Below are 19,581 nucleotides of genomic sequence, written 5' to 3' on the forward strand. Positions count from 1 at the left end.
TTTAGACTTTGTTTTCTACCTTAGGTAAATTTTATTTGAGGAACCATTAGCCTGGATAGAAAGAACATTTTCATTTGGTTAGAAAGATTCGTTCATACACTAGTAGGTAATTGTGTGATTTAATCTTGTTAGATCACTTATTATTATATGCATGTGCAAACTAGTCACCCAGGAATCATGCTAAAATGCAGAATCTAATTTAGTAGGTCTTTGTGGAGTGCGAAATTCTTTATTTCTAACAAGTTTCCAGATGATGCTAATTTTGCCAATTGAAACTGTATTTTGAGTAGCAATATGCTACACTATGGTTCTAAATTATTGGGTCAAAGGCCTCCTAATTCCTCTTAGAAGAACATAATCATGTAAGAGGAATTAACATATTGGATCCTTTCTCTGGGCAATTTCCAAACTATCATCTAGCTTTCCTTGTCTCAGGGACTCACGGATAATAGAAGCAGTCATCCTAAAAACCATGTGTAACAATGGCTCTTCTTTTAATCTAAGCATTTACTATAAAATTGTTTTAGTTATCTATTACTATAAAACAAGCCATCCCAAAATTTAGTGTCTTAAAACAGCAATTTATTATCCTTCATGATTCTGTAGGTTGACCGGTTTGTTCTGCTCCACATAGTGTCGGCGGGGGTATTGCAGTGGCTATAGCCATCTGGAGGCTCTTGTGGGATCTCAGAGTGTTTCGTCAGGGCCAAGGTTTTCCTCTACGAGGCTGCTTGGGCTGCTTCACAGTATTGTGGTTGGATTTCAAGAAGCATACTAGAGCAAGCATTCCAAGAAGGAGAAAGTAGAAAGTTATCAGGTCAATTAGGGGTTAGGCTCAGAACTGGCATAGGGTCACTTCTACTTCGCTTAAAAAAAAAAAAAAAAAATTACGTCAAAACAGTCGCAGTAGTGAGAGGGCAGTTACATGAGACTTGAAATCTCCAAAGCCTGGTTCTTTGAGGAAACACCAAAGTAACAGTCCACCACAGATGTTTAGAGAAATCAATGTAGTTAATGAGAAGTTGATCGAGTTTAATTTTAGTTAATTGTCATTTCCTTTCTAAGTTTGTTTTCTTTTCATCTATCAGCTATTTGATCATTAGAAAACAAAATATTTTCTTATTTGAAAGTAGACATAGAAAACAGCAGAAAAGAATGAATGAAAAGAAAAATAATATTATAGAAGTGGAGAACACAAATATACACAGACACAAACACTCTCAAATACCAGAATAAAAGCCAGGACTGTCCTTGTTCTCTTCCATTTGTGAAAAAAGGTATTCTATGTATAATACTATTACATTTAACATACTCTGATTATATGGATCTGTAAAACTTTAATGGTTGTAGTAGTCTCTTTAAATAATTGAAGAGCCCATTCAGTTGGCTGTTTAGATCGTGACTAGCTGAAACCCTAAATTTTGTGCAGCAGTCTTTCGCACAATCCTTAGGCCCACTGTGATTTAGTAGAATTAAAACTTAAATAAAGTTGAGATGTAATTCCTGGAACATTTCCTAACCCAAGTGAATTCTAAGACCTAAATAAAATTCCATAGAAACAATATATCCTGAGGCAGTAGCAATATTAAACTAAACTTCTTCTAAAGAAATAACATTGCAAAATTGAAATCAGTTGCAAGAGATGATGAGACAAATAAAATTCCATCTACTAAATCTGTGACAAGATAAAGAACTTAGGCAACTGATTTCCTCCCTTTGTTTAAATGTACTTAAACTCTTAGATACACATATAGTGAAGGAAAAAAAAAAAAAAGCTCTGAAGGAACATTTATCTAAATGGGTTTTTAGTTTCGATGCTTGATTTATACCCAGAACAAGCATAGCACATGACCTTAAGTAGCTGCCTTGGGAATAGTATAAAATACAATTTTACTTATTGTGGAAGAGCAATTTATGTTTTAATGGCTATCACATTTCCTTCTTTTTAAAATATACTCTTTAATTGTGGAAAAAGAAGAAATCTCTCTGGTGCCTGTAATAGTTTAATGTGTTTATCCAAGTTCTTATTCTGAGAGGGATTAATTGCATAAATTGAAAACCTCTGCAATTACATAGTTTTTTTTAAATGAACTTTTATTTTGGAATAATTTTTGGTTTTCAGAAAATTGCAAAGATAGTACAGAGAGGTCCTATATACCCCTTGTCCAATTTTCCCCATTGTTTACATCTTACATTGTCATAGTATATTTTTCAAAATTGAGAAACTGACCTTGGTACATTACTTTTGACTAAACTACAGTTTTAATATCAGTTTCGCCAATTCTGCCGTTAATGTTCTCTTTTTGTTCCAGGACCCAATTCAGAGTACCACATTGCATTTAGTTCTCATGTATCTTCAGTATCCTCTGGTCAGTGACACTTTTCTTACTCTTTTCCTGTTTTTGTTGTTGTTGTGTTTTGTTTTATGGCCTTGAATGACAAGAAGTATCCTGTAGGACATCCTCCAGTCTGATTTTTGTAGTGTTTTTCTGATGATTAGACTGAGTTTATGGGTTTATGAGAAGAACACCACAGAGGTAAAGTGCCCTTCTTATCACATCATATCAGGGGGGGTACGCAATATGCACCAGACATCACTGGGGATATTAAGTTTTATCACTTGGTTAAAGTACTGTTTGCTAGGTTTCTCCAGTGTAAAGTTATTTTTTCACACCTTTCCTATTCTGTTCTTTGGAGCATGGGATTACTAAGTCAAGCCTGCCCTAGAGTGTGTGTGTCTGTGTGTGTGCACATGTGTGTATGTGTTACAAGCTCTACCCCCTGGAAGTGGGAGTGTCTGCATATATTAAATGGATTCTTCTGTAAGAAAGATTCATCTGTTCTCTACCAGCTATTTACTCATGTATTTATGTATGGACTCAGTATGGACTCATGTATATTTATTTTTTACTTTGGGTTATAATTTAATACTGTTATTTCTTTTGCTGCTCAAATTGTTCCAGCTTTAGCCACTGGGAGTTCTCTATAGTTAGATCTTTTGTCTCTATAACATGTCCCCATTCCTTTGCATTTTGAGTACTTCCTTACTTTCTGGTACTATAAGATGCTCAAAGCTCATCTTGTATTTTGCTTGTCCAGCCCTAGAACCAGTAATTTTTCCAAGGAACCTGGTTCCTTTTATTAAAGAATGGTATTGAGTTCTGGGCGCTGGGTATACTTGTTGTTGGACTGTCATTGTTTTTAGGCCTTGTCTGCAGACTATAAATATATATGTAGACATGATAACCTATGAGAAGAACGTATCTAAATTGTTTTGCTGTCTGTCGATCTTATTAAGCTGAACATTAGTCTGATGATCCTGACTCTAATTTAGTACCACATGGTTTATTATCGTCTTATTTTTTGATTATGTATAACTTCTCTCTCTGAAAGTGAGAAAGTTAGCTAAATATACTTTATTTAAAAATTCTGATTTCAAGATTTTTCTTGTATTTAATCTTTTTGGCACCACCTGTGAGTGGGACGTTTCTTATATAGAACATAAGATTCATTAATTAATAAGACACATTTATCCTTTGAATATAGGTTGTTAATTTGAAATATTTTACATTAATGTAACTACCAGCTGTGCTTTGCATGCAAGGGAGTAGTATAGCAAGAGTCTAAAAATAATGTTGAGTGAATAATCAGATTTAATAAAATTATCCTTATGTGAACTGCAGTTATTTGAGCTGTGTATCAGTGGCCCTCAGTCTCAGCTGCACATAGGAATCATCTGGGAATTTAAAAAAATGCTGATGTGTGGTTCTCACCTGCAGAGATTCTGATTTAATTTGTCTGGGGTTAAGAATGAGGCCAGGGACTTGAAAAACTCCCCAGGTGATTTTGATATGCAGCCAAGGTTGAGCCAAGGTTCAGAACCTCTGCTGCCTTTGGCTAAGTTAATGCTGATTGCAGTATCTTCTGTGCTGTCTTGTTTTCTGAATAGGTATATTTCAAGCTAGGTCACCTGTGGAGCAGTAACATATGTTTGAGTTTGGACAGTGGGGCACATTCTGTTGTATACTAGGAGTGGACACTGGGGCACAGTTGCAGCTATTATAGTAGGGCTATCAGATGTCTGTGGTGATCTATGAGGAGTAATGTAGTATGTTGCTTTTTTATTTTAATTTCTAAAATACAGGAAAGACACTAAAAAGCTTCAAAATAAGGTCCTGCAGAAATTATATTTCCATAAAACTATGACCTGCAGATCTAAGAGTCTTGCCCACCTCAATCCAAAAAGCTCCCAAGTAATTTGAAAATATCCCTTTTTCACCAAAAACATAGGCACCATTCGATAACTGGAAGCCTGTGTCTCCCACTCCTCTTCACCCATTTTGCCTTTCCCCCAATGCCCTTCCCTCTGATAACCATCAGTTTGTTCTCTGTATCTGTAGGTCTAATTCTGCTTTTTTGTTTGTTTATTCATTTGCTTTATTTTTTAGATTCCACATATGAGTGAAATCATATGGTATTTGTCATCTCAGTCTAACTTATTTCATTTAGCATAATACCCTCTAGGTCCACATGTGTTGTTGCAAATGGCAAGATCTCTGATGGCTGTGTAATATTCGTATATGTGTGTATGTGCCACACACACGTCTTTATCCATTCATCTGTTGATGGACACTGGGATGCTTCCATATTTTGGCTGTTGTAAATAATACTGCGATAAACATAGTGTTGCGTATATCTTTTTGAACTAGGGTTTTCACTTTCTTTGGAATTATTGGATCATATGGCATTTTTTTTTTTAAGATTTTATTTATTTATTTGACAGAGATAGAGACAGCCAGTGAGAGAGGGAACACAAGCAGGGGGAGTGGGAGAGGAAGAAGCAGGCTCATAGCAGAGGAGCCTGATGTGGGACTCGATCCCAGAACGCTGGGATCATGCCCTGAGCCGAAGGCAGACGCTTAACCGCTGTGCCACCCAGGCGCCCCCATATGGCATTTCTATTTTTAATTTTTTGAAGAACTTCCATATTGTTTTCCACAATGGCTGCACCAATTGACATTCCAGCCAACAGTGCACAAGAGTTCTTTTTCTCCACGTCCTGCCAACACGTTATTTTGTCTTTTCAGTTTTAGCCATCTTGACAGTTATAAGGTGATAATCTCATTTAAAAAGTATAGCGTAGAGAATATAGACAGTGATATTGCAGTAGCATTCTGTGGTGACAGATGGTAGCTACACTTGTGGTGAACATAACGTAATGTACAGAGATGTTGAATCACCATGTTGTACACCTGAAACTAATGTAGCATTGTGTGCCAACTCTACTCACCACAAGAAGTTAAAAAAAAATAAAAGTGCCATGTAGGATATGAGTAGAGGAGATGTGATAGATACATATAATTATAAACCAAGGCCAACTGTAATAAATAAACAAAAAAGGTATGGCTTCAAAGGATATGGGACAAATCTATGAGAAGATGGTACTTTTAAAGGGTGAAATTTAGAGTATATGAATTATAGTCAATGAATATTATTAATAATACATTAAAAATTGCACTAAAAATACAATTAAAATTGTTGGACAGCAATGCCACTTTTGGGTGTATATCCAAAATAATTGAAATCAGGATCTCAAAGAGAGCCATGCACGCCAATGTTCATTGCAGCACTATTCACATTAGCCAAGCAAGGGAAAGAACCCACATGTCCATCAACAGATGAATGAATAAAGAATATATGGTATATCCATACAACAGAATATTATTCTGCCTTAAAAAAGAAGAAAATTCTGTTATATGTGACAACAGATAAACCTGGAAGATATTATGGTAAGTGATATAAACCAGAAGGACAAATGATTCCACTTATATGAGGTGTCTAAAATAATCAAACTCATAGAAGCTGAGAATAGAACAGTGGTTGGCAGAAGTGGGAGGAAGGGGAAAATGGGGTTTAACTAGTATAAAGTTTCAATTATGCAAAATGAATAAGTTGTAGAGATCTGTTTTGCAACTTTGTGCCTATAGTTAACAATACTATATTGTGCACTTAAAAATTTAATAAGGGTATATCTCATGTTAAGTGTTCTTAAAGCAACAAGAATAAAGAGACCCAAGAAAACTTTTGGAGGTGATGGACATGTCTAATACTTTGACTGCAGTGATGGTTTCATGAGTGTATGCGTATGTCCAAACTCATCAAGTTGTATACGTTAAATATGTGGAGTTTTTTGTATGTCAATTATACCTCAGTAAAGCTGTTAAAATGCATACTTGGAAAAGTAAAAAACCAAAAACCACACACACACAAAAAAAAAACCTCTAAAAAACAGAAAGCAAAAACACAGATACCATGCCCCAGTGTTGTAGACTGAATTGTTTCCCCCAAATTCGTATGTTTGAAGTCTTAACCTTGAACGCAACTGCATTGGGAGATAGGGTGTGTAAGGAGGTATTTAAGCCTAACTGAGGTTGTAAGGGTGGAGCCCTAATCAATAGGACTGGTGTTTTTACAAGAGGAGACACCGCATGCCCACACACAGAGAAAAGGCTGTGTTAAGACACAGTAAAAAGGTGAACATCTGGGGGCACCCGGGTGGCTCAGTTGGTTAAGGGACTGCGTTCAGCTCAGGTCATGATCCTGGGGTTCGGGGATGGAGCCCTGCACCTGGCTCCTTGCTCAGCGGGGAGCCTGCTTCTTCCCCTCCCTCTGCCTGCTACTCCCCCTGCTTGTGCTTGGGCTCTCTCTCTCTCTCTCTCTCTGTCAAATAAATAAAATCTTAAAAAAAAAAAAAAAAGAAGAGGAAGATGGATGTCTGTAGGTCAAGGAGAGAGGCCTTACCAAAAACCCAACTCACCCAGCTCCTTGATCTTAGATTTCTAACCCTCAGAACTGTGAAAAAATAAATGTCTGTTTTTTACGGCACCCTGTCTGTAACATCCTGTTATTGCAGTCCTAGCCGACTAGTACTCCAAGCAATTTCACTTCTCAGTATATAATCAATAGATAATGTACACACATATTTCAAGAAATGTTCAAAAATATTCATGATAGCTTTATTCAGAATAGACCCTACATGTGCTTTCCTAGTTAATGTCTCACACTCATAAAACCTCACTTTTTAATTTTTTTCACTACAGATTACTTTTAGCTGTTGTAGATGATAATATAAATGAAATAATAAAAACATGGAGACCAGAACTACTTAATAGTTTGTCAGGAAAAAAAAAGAAGGCTTCTAGTGTTTCAGTAATAGTTTTACTAAAAAATCCAATAATATTTTGATCAAACATAGTCTGTAAATACTGAATTGTACAAATCTAACTAAACAGAAATAAAATTAATACTTTTCCATAGTTATTTATTTTCATGCTTCAGGGCACATCCTTACCTCTGCTGGTATTTATCATGGATTATCATATAAATCTTAGACATGCCTCCACAATTCACTTTGGATTAAAATAATGCATCATTCTAACATGAATCAGTGATTTACAGCAGGGAATACAAAGTATTTGCAGTCGATGATTTATTCTGTTTAATAATATTCACCTGTATGTGTGTGGTTAATGCCTTCTGTGTTTCTAAATGTTCATTTGGGGCAACTATGGATGTCCATAATATCTGAACTCAGAATATTTTAATTGCATATTTTGAAGGCATTGATATATCAATGGATTTATGGTGGTCCTTACAAAATTAGAAGAAAAATGATGCAGTACTTGAGTGCACTTTTTTTCCCAGCTCAATTTTTACAAGATATACTTTCAGTGCTTTAAAGGGCTTACCTTTAAATTTAACCAGTGTACATTTAAAATTTGTAATCCTAGTAATAAATACTAATAAAATTACAAATTTACAAATAATAAATACAATAAAAAATACAAGAAGAGAATGATCTCAGCTGCTGCCCTTCAGGCTTAGCCTCAGAAGAAAAGCACATGGAGTAGATCTAAACTTAACCCACAGCTTGAATATAAGTCCAGATAAAATGCATCCTGATGGAGAGCTGTGTAGTTAATCCCAGTCTGATCAGCTGAATTGAAGTCAATCTGCTGATCAAAGAATGTGAGGTTTTGGGGTGCCTGGGTGGCTCAGTCGTTAAGCGTCTGCCTTCGGCTCAGGGCATGATCCCGGCGTTCTGGGATCGAGCCCCACATCGGGCTCCTCCGCTATGAGCCTGCTTCTTTCTCTCCCACTCTCCCTGCTTGTGTTCCCTCTCTCACTGGCTGTCTCTCTCTGTCAAAGAAATAAAATCCTTAAAAAAAAAAAAAAAAAAGAATGTGAGAGTTTGAGTCTCGTGATTATACAGTAGAAACTAATGTGATATTACACCTAGTTAACCATCAATTATCAAGTGGGAGATATGGAAGTGAAATAGAACATGATCCCTTTCTTTCAAATGTTTATAATCTCTTGGAGAATGAAATGGAAAATACATGAAACTGTGGTGAGGAAAACCAAGGTTATTGATAAACCCAGGTTATTGATGAGCCCAGCATTAGCTGGGTAAGGATAGAGATGTTTATTTGGTGAGCCAAAATTTGCTAGTAAAAGTTCTTGGAAAACTAAATAGGTAGGCTGTCCTATATATATGCTGCATAACTAAACACCCTACTTGCTCAAAACTACGATTATTATCTTTGATATTTATATTTGTTAATGTGGCCCAGCTGAGCAGTTCTGATTTGCGTCTCTCCTGTGGTGATAATTGGGTATCAGCTGGGGCTGTCATCATCTGAAGGCTTAACATTGCTGGATACCCGGAAGGCATGGTATGGTGCTCGGTGAGGGTTCTAAGCTGGGACTTCAGTTGTGCTGTCCACTGTAGCTCCTCCACATGGTCTCTTTGTGTCGTTTGGGCATCTCACAGCATGGTGAAGCTGGGTTCTGAGAGCAAGTGTCTCCAGAGCAAACATTTCAAGAGACCCAGGGAGATCCTGCAAAGCTTTCTGTGATCTAACCTCAGAACTTCCAGAATGTTCCTCTTACCACATTCTTGTCATCAAGCAAGTTGCTAAGATCAGTCCAGATTCAAGGTAAAGGGATGTCGATTCTTTTTTTTTTTTTTATAAAAGATATTTATTTATTTATTTATTTTTTATAATAATATTTTTTTATTCTATTATGTTAGTCACCATACAGTACATCCCTGGTTTTTGATGTAAAGTTCCATAATTCATTAGTTGCGTGTCTAACTCTTCATGTGAGAAGCAGCATGTTACAAATAGGAGGGGAAAAATTGAAGTTGACTATCTTTGGAACTTATTTACCATGGAACTTTATTTGATTTAATTTGAATAAACAGCTTTATCTCTAGAGTGTCCATATAATTTGTCATCCACATCACTACATGTCTAATAGTAAAATGAACACTAAATATGAATACTTTGGAACTTCTAAGAACTGGGATATCAGAGTGCTGCTTACTAAGCTTTTTTGTGTCTGCTTTAAGTTATCTTTCTATATTCTGCTTTGTAACACTGGGGCTGTGATTCTGCAAACCCCATTTCTCCTTCACCTGCTGGATCCCTCTTAGGCTCTGCCACTAGAAGGCAGTTGAGGGATGCTCAACGGCAGCTGGAAGAAGAAGAAACTTGCTCCTTACTGTTCCCATTAATGTTGTCTGTGCAGTCTCAGTACAGGCAGTAGTTTTCAGTCCCCAAGTTTGATTTATCCATATTCCCCAAACCAACCTCAGCTCACTCCCTCAGATTTATCAGCATCGGCAGGTAGCACCTCCTTTTCAGAGATATGAGAGTCCTGTAAGCTCTAGGTTCTAATAACCCCAACCTCTTTCCTTTGCTCTCTCTTCTTTAGAGGTGTGAGCTGTAAGCCCTTCAATGTCTGTTTACCCAATTCCTTACATAACATTCACTGCCAAAAAAAGTATGTAGTTTCTGTTTTCCTATTTTTCTGAACTTGATTGATACCACTATCTTATATACCTGACTTCTTTACTGACTTGAATAGATCATATTAATCCAGAAGTTTTCTAAATAATCAGAATGATATTGGCTATATACTGGGCACTGATCAGTAAAAGAGAAAAACCCAATTCTAGGAACATTTATAGATTGCTTGGAGTGAATTTGGAATCACTGAAAAACTACATGACATGACAAGGATTGGGTTCAAATAAATAAATTCTGTTACTGCTGTAATATAATTCATTTAGTTACTATTAAATATTGGAAAATGTCCCTAGCAATATAGTATATGATATATATGCTTCTTTAATATATAGCAAACTGATTATATTATAAGGCAGCATTCACTGATTAATATGTATGTAAACATGGCATTATGCTATAGTGTGTATATGAAATCATTTTTGATCTTCTGTTGTCTTATTCATGTATGGTTAGGGTTATTTAACACAGTGTATTGATGTGTATTCTATAAAAGAATCAGAATGCATCAGTGCAAATCCCAAGAATAGCAAGCAGATATAAAATTGGTACATAGGCTTTAGGAATTTATATTCCACATGGATGGAATCTCTTAGTAGATAATTTCAGTTATGCAAACCCACACAAGCAATGGATGTATTCTCCTGTAAAGTTAATTATTTATAGAGAACCAAGGCAAAATATAAGTGGAACTTTTTGTGTTACTAATTAAGAAACACCTGAAAATTTTAATTTATGTATATACTTTTTGAAAAACATTAGATATGCAGCACCTTTTTTATTCTTTTAAAATTTCTAGTAGTACACCTGTTTTGCTTAGTGCAAAATCCATGAATTGTAATGGTAGAAATTTTCATCTCTGTTTTTATTCTGACATTAGCTTTTGTTTTGTTTTGTTTTGTTTTGCTTCGTTTATCTCTTCTCAGTAGAACAAGAAAACATGCTGACCCAGGTGACTGCATGAATCCTTTTGTCAGGCCACTTACAGTTCATGCCATTTCTCGCTCTCCTTTGATGGAGCCAGTAGTACTGCAGATACACAACAAACATGTGTTTTGATGGTTCTTTTATGAAAAGTGCTATGCATCTTTGATATTAGATTTGTTTATTTAAAAGCATTTTAAATTGATATTGTCAAAGTCCTTGCTGTTAGAGTCTGCTACTTAATTATGCTATGGCAGCAGGACCTACCTATATTCTATAACAGATTATATCAGCAGGAGGCATAGCAGCTTAATTTTAAAAAATAGAATCTAATGATTTTGTTTTTTCAGTCAGCAGGTGGGGGGTTCCCTATAGATACACAAACCTGTGTCTGCAATGATGCCCGTGATTTGTCACTCGATTGTTATAAACCTTTGGGAATACGAGCAAAGATTTGAGGGATACAAATAATATAGAGAGGTAGAGAAAAGGTATCTTAGGCAAAGAAAAGAAAGTATATGTTTGAAAGGAGGGAAAAATAAAATGTCTGAGAAAGGAAGTTCAGCATTTGGAAGCTGGTTATTTTTTTAAAAAGTCCATATTTGCATGCCCTATTTCTTTATTATTGTTGTTACTATTGATATGGATCATTTTCATGTGTGCCTTTTTAATGTGGGTTGATTATAAATGAGAGCAAAGTAGCTGAAACTGAAAAATTGTTTATCAAGCTTTAGTAAAATAGTATTAGAGATGACATTTTCGGACTAATATTTACCATCTATGTCTTACATGATTATGGCAATCAAAGGACCATAATATATTTACCACTCAACCCTAATTAAAAAAATCTGTATTTATTCTTTAGTAATTAGGAAAGCTTTCAGAATCTTGTAGGTTGGTAAGGTTCTCCAGAATGAGTCAGGGGCACCTGGGTGGCTCAGTTAGTTGAGACTCTTGGTTTCTCCTCAGGTCATGATCTCAGAGTCATGAGATCGAGCCCTGCCTGAGCCCCCCACCCCACCTCAGTCTCTGCACTCAGCGGAGAGATTTAGGGTGGTATAACCCCATCCCTCCAAGAATTGCAGCATCCTCACCCAGGAGGTACTCAGGAACCATAACTAATCACAGCTTCAGTCTTGGAAAAAAGAGTAACTTAGCAAACTGAGGGCTTCATGAAAACACTGTGAGAACATATCTACAAAGAATATCTCTTTGTAGGGCAATTACTTTCCAATACAATCATTGGTGAATTGTTCCCACAGGTGTTTTGTCTGTAATTCCTGTTCAACTGACTCCAGTACAAGCAACAGCTTTTCTGTTTGTTTTCCTAGTAACTAGTTGAGCCACGTAAGCTAAATACTCCAATAACACTAAGAAGTCCACTTACTTGGAGAATTGCATTTGAACAACAGGTTTAGTTTAAATTTCCCTTCTTACTGGCACTTTGTTTGTGGTCTTTGCAATATACATAACCCCATACATTCTTCTTCCTTTCCTCCTCTTCTCTACCACACACATGACATTTTTGTCCCGTGTGGTATTCTTTATACTTATCCTGTTGTTTTCCATCACAACCTATTTTCTTAAACTATATACTAGAGATTCTATTGCTTCTTCCGTTGGTCATACTTTTGTATTATTAAGTCCACGTAGAAATGGTGATAATGTAAAATAAAGCTCTAAATTGGAGGATTTTTTTTTTAACCATTTGTTACTACATTTGGGAGAAATGTCTGATTTTATCTAAGATTTAGATAACTGTAGAACTGCATTATGTTTAGGCACTGTCTGTGGAAAGGAATAAGTGATATTGAAAGAAAGTAAATGAATTTCAGTTGTGCTTTAAAGGAATGTTTAGTAAATGCATATTCTGAGTACAATATAAATATCTTAACATATTCTCTCAATAATTTGAGTGGTTTAAAATGGAAATAAAATGAAATTTTAAGTTTTTTTTTTTTCCATCTGTAAGCCTTTGGCCTTTACTGTGTCTCCTCTTCTCCAATAACAAATCAATTTTTAAGATTTTTTTTTAAATTGTGACAAATTTGAATGAGGGTCATTTATCCATATTCTACTAAAATATGGGGAAATTTGAGAAGAGAACAATAAATGAGAATGAGAGTTAAAATCACCAGGAGTTAAAATGTTGCCAATGAGATGGAACTTCATGTACGGTGCAGTGAAGTCCCATTGCCTTGTGGAAAATTCCAGCCCTCTCAGGTGTGCATTTTCATGCTTTGCTGAAGTTAATATTCAGGAGATGGTGTCTGTCCTTCTATCTTTGGTCTTATCACAGCTTTCTGTATTATGTAACTTAGGAAAATGCCCCCAGTAATCTAAATTTTGATATATCTCTTCAGAACACCATCAGTTTCATTATTCTACATCTCACTACACATATGAAAATTCAATGAAAAACAATCAAAAAGAAAAAGACTGCCAGAATTTTAACAAAAATTCCTCATGTGTGGTTCGTCTTTTTTTTGGTGGTGGTCAGAGGTAAGACTACAATATTTAAATGCACCTGTCAGAATTTGAATTTTAATGCTTCTTTGTATAATAAAAAATGTTAGACTACAACAAATGATGCACCTGCATTTCCATATCCAGATAAATATTTTTAGGAAAAGTTGCTTCTCCAGTAAGTTAGCTGGTTCAATGAAATTACATTAAAAATGCTATCCAGTATAACTATAGTAGCCAGTCATAACATATAATTTATAAAGAGCCCTATCATATTTTCAAAAGAAATAATAAAAATTTTACAAAAGTAAAATATACCAAAAAAACCCCAAATTTTACTTCAAATGATAAAACTATCATCTTAAGGAGAGAATCGAATGGAAAGAATGTTTCTGTTTGTGGATTATGATATCTAGTTTCATGTGTCAAATTTGCTAGTCTGTAGTACTTATTCAATCAAATACGTGTTGCTGTGGAGGTATTTTGTAGATGTGGTAAACATCTACAATCAGTTGACTTTAAGTAAAGAAGATTTTTCTTGCAAGTATGGATGGGCCTCATCTAATCAGTTGAAAAGACTTATGAGCAAAACTGAGGTTTTCCTGAGGAAACAAGAAACCTCCTTGAAGTTGCAATATGAACTTCTTGTCTAAGAGTTCCAGGATACCAGTATGCCTTGAGAGTTTTGTAAGCCAATCCTTGAGTATAAGCACATTCCTTGAAATCATTCAGATATATGTGTGTGTGTATCTGTGTGTGTGTGTGTGTATTTCTATACATGCTACTAGTTCTATTTCTTTGGAGAACCTTGACTGATTTGATACAGGGATGCTTGTGAAAATACTAATCTACTCCAGTTAAATTATTTCCGTTAAATGATTCTGAAATATGACTAAATTTGATAAAAATTTACTTGACAAAAATATAAAAAAGTGAATATATAAATGGACAATAGTCAGAGTATATATGACAATATATGATCTATATCTTCTATGGCAACCAGCCAAGAAAGCCAAACTACAACCTCTGTAGCAATTAGTCCAGAGTGGACAGGACTTGTTCAGTGATTACCAACTTTACCCCTGTTGCCAATACAGAACCAACAATATAGAGTCAAATACTTCCAAAATTAATCACCTAAGATACCCTACTTCTCATTAGCCCACTCTCAGCTTCCCCATGTGAACAACCTACAATCGGAACATACATGAAGCCTTTCTCCCTCCCTCCCCACATCTCTCTCTCTTTCTCTGTTTCTCTCTCTCTCTCCCCACCCCCACCTCTCTCAAGCTTTGCCACTCCTCTGTCAGCCTTTGAGTTTCTGCCAAATCTAATTCATGATGGCTGACTCCCTTGGTAATAGCAAACTCTGGATAAATTGCCTCTGCTTATTCTCATTTGGGTGGTCTTTGTTTATTTCCACAGTTTTCCTGGAGGTTCTGTGGAGATAGAGTTTGCACTGCCCGTTGCCGTGGTTTCCAGTCATCGACCAGGTATGATATTCAGAGGCCTTTTATGCCTTGTTGCTCATGGCTTGTGGAGATCCTGCCTATGTGCTAAGTCAGCACCAGGTCAAAACTCTCCACTCTTTGCACTGAATTCCTCAGCTATTTATTCTCAGTTTGGTACTCAGGTTTTATTAGTTTCAATTTGTTTAACATACAGGGTAGAAACAGGAATTTTTTTGTCATCCTTTTTTGTTCTTTTGTGCTTCTATTTTTGTATCATGCTGCCTAACAAGAGTTGCTTGTGATAAGAAGGAGAATCACAGGTTGAATCTCAAATTAAAATTAGGCGTAGGCTTTATAAGCCTATTGTTGGAGCTAGCCTTACAAGACTAGTGAATTTGTGATTCTTATCAAACACGCATCTATTTGAACAAACTTTGCTGTGGGTCAGCAATAAAACTGGATGAGTTTACCCTTACACCTTGAATTTTTGTCCTGAGACCAGTAAGAATGTCCTCTCTGGTTTTCCATTTGTTGCGGGGGTGCAATTGTCAGGTCTGTGTTTAGAGGTAGCCCGCCAGTCAGATTGGAAGACCAAGACGTAAAGTATACAACTATTGCTGTAGAGTTACCATCCTTACCTTTTATGGGGTTGTCTAAATCTAAATCCTGTGCTCTTCCAGGAGAGGTCTTCTGCTTCTTACGTACTTGTATACTCTCCTTACAATTCTTATTATTGTTTCAGTCTCTACAAATGACATGTCAACAAAAATGATTTGTGAGAAATGTTTAATTTGAACAAAATTGTTTATTTGAGAGGCTCCTTAGGGAAGAAAGTGAATAAGATTTCTCAGCCCTGATGGACAGCATGATTTATTAGTGTATAGGGTTCTCTAAACAAAATTCTGATTCAAAAATTGCTTCATTAGAAATAATCCTTGGCTAAAGCTAAGGAGCAATTTAAAAAACTTACTTAAGCAAAAATGAACTAGACTCATTTTCCTAGTAAATCCTCCTCCCAAAATTAAGTTGTATTAGATTATAACTCAAAATATAAAATAAATATCCATGAGTCCATGCTAATATAAATAAATGATTGAATCAATAAATAATTGAAGGGAACAGACTAATATCTTTATTCAGTTTAATTCAATCATTTTATGTAGAGACTCCATCCACAAAGAGGTGGAACATGATTCCACAACCCTTAAATTTGGGCTGTGCTTAGTGACTTGCTTCCAAAGAGTACAGTATGGAAAGGGGGAAGAAAAGATTAACTTCATAGTGGAAAAACCTGTTAAACACTACCCTAACCAGGTGATCAAGATCAACATAAACAGTGAGTGATAAGTCACATTGGTAGAATGTTCCCTTGATATAATATGATGAAAATAATATCTTACCTCTGTGGTCTTCCTCCCTCAAAAATGTAACCCCAGTCTAATCATGAGATAAAACAGCAAAGCCCAATTGAGGGACAATCTGTAAAGTATTTGACCAGTACACCTTAAAACTGTCAAGGTCATCAAAAACAAGAATAGTCTGGGAAATTGTCATAATCAAGAGGAATTTCGGGAGGTTTGACAAATAAAAGTAACATAATATCCTGGATGGGATACTGTAATAGAAAATAGACATTAGTAAAAATAAGGAATATGAATAAATTGTAGACTTCTACTTAGTAATAATATATCAGTATTGATCCTTTAGTTGTGACATACTAACATAATACGTTAGCAATGGGCAAACTGACTAGGGAGTATATGGGAACTCTGTACTCTCTCCTCAATTTTTCTGTCAATCTTAAAATATTCTAAGATAAAAATGTTAGTCTAAAGCATTTGGAGTGTATTTTTTGTGAAATTTTTTTAAAAAAATTACACATTTAAACATTTTTCATGTAACTGTGGGTAACTCAAGCCTGATTCCCTTTGCAAGGCATGGGAGTTATACAGGCTTTGAAAGAATATATAATTTAAACTAGAGTCAAAATTATATTTGCATATTTGCCCATGGGTCCTGAAAAATATTTATTGATAACAATAAATATATTTATTTTGGGGTTATTTAAATTCAGCAATTTCCATGGTATTGTCTATGGATTTTCTCTGTTTATTGATCTTTCAATGAAATATGGTCAAATTTACAAGAAGATTGTAATCATAGTATTGACTAGGTGAAATACTGCTGTTTGGTGAAACGGAAATGAAATTTTTATTTTTAAAATACTATGTCCATTTTATTCCCACTTTCCTTATAGGGAGCTTTAAAAAATAGTTTGAGTTTCTTTAGTTATGAGAATGAAATAAGAGCATTTATCACATAGCTGCATCAGACTTACCTGTAATTCTTAGGTCTTTGGTAAATCTTTCACAGGAACGTGATGACTCTTAACATCTAAAACAATGAGTTAAGATGTGAAACATTTGGAATGTTAGTAATCTGTGAAAGCTGTAGTTGGGTTAGTGCTTACCTGGTTTTATTATTAAAAAAAGAATAGATGGTAATCACATAAACTTTATGACTGAGTTCTAATATAACACACTGTATTAGGCTGAAATTAAATAAGGTAAGTATTGAGAACCCCAGTATCACATAATGAGTTCCCTTTAACCAGTGATGACATTACATTAATTTTTAGGGTATTATTACAATGCTATGAAAGAAACAATTTCCAGAATCCAACTTTAGGTAGTAATAATAGCACAGAAACTGGATCTTTATTCATAGACTGTGTTTAGACTATGTTTATTGTATTCAGTATAAAGTATGATATAATATTGTTCCTTGCCTTCAAGAAGCTTATTGTGGGAGAAGGGCGCAAAGTTAAAAGAGCTAAGAAACCTTTTATGACAGATCTCTGATAAAGGAAACACTGGGTCCCAGGGAGGTACCTAAGAAGGATCCTTAACTCGGGTTGATTTAGGAATTGAGATGGGATTTGGTTCCTAGGAAATGCAATGTTCCCAGTCTAAAAGAACAATCAGAATTTAGGTAGAGACTAAAAAGTTGATCTTTACAGAGCATATATAAAAACCGAGGCAGAACAGAACACTTCTTGGCAAAAATTGCCGCGGTTCATTGTTCTCAGGGCAGTTGTTAGAGTTGAGGCTGAAGAGGCAAGTGGCAGTCAAATTTAACCAAGTCAGTAACAGTGTACAAGTAATTTGTGGAAACTCACTTCATATTCATTATTTGTATAATGCCAACAGGTATTTTTGTAATTTCATGATATTATGAAAATCTGTGTCGTTGCTGAAATAGGAAATATTGATAATTTCAAAATAATGGTTAATTTGGATGTAATTTTTTATTCAAGCATAATTAATATACAGTGTTATATTAGTTTCAGATATATAATGATTTGATGATTCTATACATTACTCAGTGCTCATCATGATAAATGTACTCTTAATCCCCTTCGCCTACTTCACCCATCTCCCACCCACCTACCTCTGGTAACCATTAGTGTATTCTCTGCATTTAAGAGTCTGGTTTTTTGTTTGTATTTTATCTCTTTTTTCTTTGCTCTTTTGTTTTGTTTCTTAAATTCTGCATGAGTAAAACCATATGGTATTTGTCTTTCTCTGACTGACTTTTTTCACTTAGCATCTTACCCTCTAGATCCATCCATGTTGTTGTAAATGGCAAGATTTCATTCTTTTTATGACTGAGTAATATTCCATTGTGTGGGTGTGTGGGTATATGTGTGACATCTGCTTTATCCATTCTTATGTGAGTGGACAATTTATTTCTTGAGTATAGTTGACACACAATTTATTTCTTATTTGTGGATGGACAATTTATTTCTTATTTGAGTATAGTTGAAACTACCTTAGTTTTAGGTGTATAACATACTGATTCAACAACTTTATACATTATGTTATACTCACCACAAGTGTAGCTACCATCTGTCTCTATACAACTATTAAATGCCGTTGACTATATTCCCTATGCTGTAACTTTTATACCTGTGGCTTATTCATAACATAACCGGGGGTGGGGGTGGCAAAATGAGTGAAAGGGAGTAGGAAATACAGGTTTCCAGTTATGGATGTAATTTCTTAATACATGCCATTGGTCATAATTATTCAGCACCTGGAGTCCTGGTTGTGAAGGAAGGGAGAAGAGAGTGATTTAGATTCTTTATCTCATCTAGAGGATTCCAGTAAATGAATGGAATTGAGGGATGATCCCTACTGCTATGTAAGTGATAGAAAGTACAGTTTAGGGGCACCTGGGTGGCTCAGTCGGTTAAACATCTTCCTTTGGCCCAGGTCATCCCAGGGTCTTGGGATCAAGCCCTGTGTCGGGCTCCTTGCTCAGCAGGGAGTCTGCTTCTCCCACTCCCTCTGCCTGCTGCTCCCGCTGCTTGCTGTTTCTCTCCGTCAAATAAATAAGTACAATCTTTAAAAAGAAAAAGAACAAAGCATAGCTGGTATATTTATGTAACAATGGACTTGGGCATGCTTGTTTTTATTTTTGCACTTTTTAGGGACAACCTGGTTGAAGATAGATTCTTTGGCTTCTGTTCTTTACCTTTCTAACCAAGCAACTTTGTTTACCTGTGTCTGAAAGCCCCCCAAACAGTCTATAATTCTAACTACTGCACTATCATCGTTACATAATTTGATCTAAAATTATACTACTTTTATGTTTGTTTATATGTTTGATTCTCTTTTGTTGTAAATGGAAAGATAGGATTTATTTTCTATATGACTTTTATTTCCTTAAAATAATGCTGGATTTTTCACCATTACCACCATTTACTCTGGCAGTGCCCCCAATATTAACATGATGAGTGCATGAAACAAATGTTTAAGGAAGTTTAATGCTTTCACAACAGGAAGGCCATATGGGAACAGGATGAT

The 19,581-nt window shown here is 35.4% G+C and overlaps 1 long non-coding RNA gene across 3 annotated transcripts in view; it reads left to right on the forward strand.

Moving 5' to 3' along the window:
• Positions 1–19,581, forward strand: part of LOC123793646 (uncharacterized) — a 416,734-nt gene that overhangs the window by 16,788 nt on the left and 380,365 nt on the right. For all 3 annotated transcript variants that reach the window (XR_015723022.1, XR_015723023.1, XR_006780043.2), the window contains exon 2: positions 14,688–14,755. This is a non-coding gene — a long non-coding RNA (uncharacterized LOC123793646). The remainder of the gene's footprint in view (positions 1–14,687; positions 14,756–19,581) is intronic.

Source organism: Ursus americanus, chromosome 35, assembly GCF_024610735.1.
Source record: "Ursus americanus isolate L20-20 chromosome 35, mUrsAme1.1.p, whole genome shotgun sequence".
In the NCBI taxonomy this organism is placed as follows: domain Eukaryota; kingdom Metazoa; phylum Chordata; class Mammalia; order Carnivora; family Ursidae; genus Ursus; species Ursus americanus.